At 43.2% G+C, this 4,303-nt stretch overlaps 1 protein-coding gene across 1 annotated transcript in view; it reads left to right on the forward strand.

The window, feature by feature from the left end:
- The first annotated feature begins 473 nt into the window (after positions 1-473).
- LOC118795829 (AT-rich interactive domain-containing protein 3A-like) overlaps positions 474-4,303 on the forward strand; it is a 29,807-nt gene continuing 25,977 nt past the window's right edge. Inside the window, exon 1 of the mRNA XM_036554575.1 lies at positions 474-712. The gene's annotated coding sequence lies outside the window, so the exon portion shown is untranslated. The remainder of the gene's footprint in view (positions 713-4,303) is intronic.

The following is a 4,303-nucleotide window of genomic DNA, read 5'->3' on the forward strand; positions in this document are numbered from 1 at the left end:
TGCGCACAGACCGAGGCGCTTCCGGCACCCGTACCGCGTGCGCATTGTCGCGCGGCCACGCCCGCTCAGGTTAGAAACGCGACTGCTTTAGGGAACGTCGCCAAAAACTCCACATGACGTATGCACACACAAACCAATGGCTAATCTGTCAAGCACGTATGAAATTGTGAAATAGGGTCGGGCTAATCGTCGAGATATTACGAAACGAAAACTAATTTAGATTTACACAGTGAGTTGTTGTATTAGAAAATCAATAGACCTAAAACAAACAAAAACAACTTAATCTGAAAAGATGAGATGTTAACATATATAACATTTCATTCTTTTCTGACAGTGAGCGTTGTCCTTTCTTTGCTGAAACTTTTCAAGACGTTTGCTGACAACCCCTTTATTCCCCAGCCTGACTGGCTCCGCCTCTGACTCAGGGCTTCGGAATTTGCATCTAATTGCTGTTTGTCAACCAATGACGCGACTCGAGCAGAGCGAGCACGCCTTATTTTAGGCAAAGATACAATGTTACTTTTAAATCAAGCCATACTTCCTAATCGAATTAGATGTAGCTATGCAATCGGATGGGAGTGTTGGCATTAAACATCGGGGGCTGTAAGTGTGAAATATATTATTTATATTAACAACGAGTATAATTCGCAAGGACGTCAGGAATGTTTCTTCCGGTTGCCAAGAATACGAATACAAAACGGAAGCTAATTTGGTAAGATTTGTTTATTCTGCATTGTCATACGCAGGGGAAACCGACAAGTAGTTAACCCTTTTTTTGAACACGTTTGCTTTTCCATGTTTCGCCTGTTCTAAAGTGAATGTCTTTGAATAATACTTTAAAAAAACTCAATTGTTTGCAGTAGCAGTTTATTCTTACGCTCCTCATTTATTTTATTAAACATTATATTGGACAATTGGACAATATTTTGCGAGCAGTTGTCTGAAATTTAAATTGATTTCATGTCAGTTATTATAGAAATAATTCCGTTTGAACTCCTCTATCGTTTTGCTGAAAAGTAAGTCACGAAAAGGTAATAAAACCCCAAGGGTTAGACTTTGTTTGACCTATTGTGTATATGGAAATGAACAGCAAAATTTGTGTTGATCAGCTGCAGTTGGCCTGATACAGTTGATTTATTTTCTTAGTTTGTATTTAAAACAGTGACACGTGCTGTCCTGCATTCTGAATAGAATTTTAATCTCGAACCTAATATATTTTACGCTCGGCATCTGGTGTGAAGGCAGGGTGAAACAAGATGGTGTATTATTGTGTTTTCAGGTTAGATGTTTTATTCATCTCTGAAAACAGAGTCGTGGCTGCTGAGCTGATTTGTAATTGCTTAACGAAATATTAAACTTCGCTTGGAATGTGCTTTTGTGTAATGGCAAACTGCCACAGTGTAGTGTCAACTTTTCTTCATTTGAACCTCTTTCTCTCAGTTTTCTGGGTCTAGGTTTTAGACAAAATATTTTACTTTTGACTGTACAGCCAAGCGTAGTAAAGTTTTGGCTTCCCCAGTTTTTGGAGTAGCATGTGGATTGGTCTGGTGATTTTGAAGCTCAGCATTCTGAGAGCGAAAATGTGTTGTGTCACTTTGGTAACATCCATTCACTCTTCTCGAAAATACATAGTTTATGTAATTCAGAAAATATTTGGCTGCATTTGAACACTTTGGTCAGGCGTTTAACACATCTGACCTCTAGCAAATAAGATTTGATTAATTTTAGGGTATGATCTTATCAGCAGTTGTGCTATCTGCGGGGACAAGTAATATCTTTTACTTAAAGCATATTGTAATGTTTGGTCTAAAACATCTATATATTAAATGTGGTGTGCTTTAAAGTCTCTTCATGTAAGTCTGGAATTTACAATCAGTGTATCCAGTTCTTTAGGACCTGTTGCATTTTTAATTTTCAATGGAAAAGCATACTCCGTATACGTGTGCCGTGCAGTGTTTTAATGCAGTAACACACATCTACTGTCATCCTGCAAGTGGTTGTTTTAATGTTTAAAGTGAAAGCGCTTTAGGTGTTCTCTAAACGCTCAGTACACTGTCGTAGGGAATAATACGGAGACTCAGAGGTGTTTATAAACAGAGGATAAAATCGGGATTCGGTCGGGACGGTGTTGCGTAGCCGCGTGAATATGGCGGAGGCGCGGGCGACACGTCAGCTGCGCCGCTCCGGAGGCTGGCACGTGCGGGCGGTGTCGCGTATGAGCGACGCATCGACAGCGTGATTTTCACAGCTAATCGATACTGCAGCCCCTTGATTCCGGAGCTGTAAACATGCACAAAACGAGCATTTTAATCTTCCGTTTGCTTGGGGAGAGGTTGCCATTTGTCCTCTGTAGCTGGTTGGGTGGTTGACCAAAAAAAAAAAAAAAAAACATCACTTGAATATGGTTGAGGGGTGGAGTTTGACCTCTGTTGTCTGACCACTGAATCTTGCAAGAGGGAGTTGTGGAGAATGGGACATGAAATCTGTCAGGATTTGCTGGCAAAGAGTGGCCCTTATATTTTTTCAGGGCAGGCACTGTTGAGGGGAAAGTATGTACTGAGTTTTTCACTCTGGTCTGTTTGCTGCACACAGATGCTGGTCTGATTTCACCCTTGGCTGGGTTTGCACTCTGATCTTAGTGGGTAATTTCCAGAACCCCACAGTCTGTTTTTAAAACACCCTACCCGTGAGGGTGAGATTAAAAGTGGGAACCAAACTGAGAAAAATGTGCCCAGACTGACATTCTCACCAGCGTCTATGGAATGCTGTGTGGTTGGTATGCATGCATGCACACTTAGAATTGAATAATAGGTCTCACAACACATGATAAATTGCGCAAAATACATTTTAAAAATCTCGCATACAGGGCCTAGAAGTGACTGATTTAAGTTCACAATGCAGAATCATGTTCCAGTGCGATTCCACGCAAAATGCATAATCTTTGTGCGGTTTGTACTGTGTGCATCATAGTCATTTTGTGTGAATGGTTGTGGTTGAGAACTGTCCCCTATGAGAGATGGGTTCCAGTTGTGAGTGTCATGTGCAGCCAATATGAATATGATATAAGTATTGCAGTCCGTGTGTCCACTCTGTCTCTGTGTGCAATAGTTGTAGCACTAGAATTATATTCATCTTAGATTCTTCATGCAGACAACTAGCTTTAAAATATTTTCCTGTTCAGCCAAACCAGCCAGAACGTCATGGATAATGTTTTGTTTTGGCAATAATATGCCAACTCATAAGGTTGAGCTCGGCCTTTACATGCTGTTTAAGGCCTTTCAGCTTTACCTCAAAAGCAGCAGATTAGATTCTAGACATAACACTGTCATTGTACGCACCCCCCCCCCATTCAACCCCCCCTCCCGTTTCCTCTCAGCGTGACCCACATTTATTTCCGACGATTATCTTGCATTCTCAGAAAATTTGTTTTGTGGTTGGAGTGCGCATTTGCGCCCCTGTGAAAAAGGCCCAGATGCAGCTACACACACACACACACGCACACAAAGACACGCACGCACGCACGCACACACACACACACGTGCACACACACACAAACACATGCACGCGCACACACACAGAAGAGAGGGCCGCTGTTGCGTAACAGACACCTGGCTTCTGTGCGCTGTATTGACCCACACAGAGCTGAGTGCTTGTGTCTCGGCCGGGGTGTCGCAGACATGCAGGGGAGGGGGGGGGGGGGCAGGGGGGCGGTACGAGCAGCAGTAGCAGCTGAGACCACACCGATCACTCCTCAGCTCACACCTCACAGCCGGCTGCTGCCACCTCACACACTGCTGTCTGCTCACATCTGCCAGCACAGGTTTGCTGCTTATTGCTGCAGCAGTAACGTTTTTTGGCTGCTACAACCAAGGATGAAAAAGTGTGCATTGTAACGGATCTTCATGGCCCCCAGCACCCCTGAGGTCTCCTGAGCGTTGGCGACAGCGTGGTCCTGCAGTTTAGGGAACTTGGCTTCACCAGAGAGCGTCACAACATTAGAGCTGTACGCTGCGTAAGGCACTTAACCCAGATCGGCTTCAGAAGCCAAATGAACGGAGAATGCGCATAACGTAAACTGTGTAATTTTCCCCGGATGTGTAAAATCTGGATTAAAACTACAATGGCAGTAGGTGGAGCACATGCCGCCAGAACCCTTATTTGTTGCAGTAAACATCCCATAAACTACTCATTTTGTTACTTAATCATTTTACATAGCACAGGTTACAAACTTGCACAAGGGCTAATATACAGGGCACATGTATATAATATACCCCATATGTTACAGGCCTCCCCATAGTACAGC

This window comes from Megalops cyprinoides, chromosome 20 (assembly GCF_013368585.1).
Source record: "Megalops cyprinoides isolate fMegCyp1 chromosome 20, fMegCyp1.pri, whole genome shotgun sequence".
NCBI lineage: Eukaryota > Metazoa > Chordata > Actinopteri > Elopiformes > Megalopidae > Megalops > Megalops cyprinoides.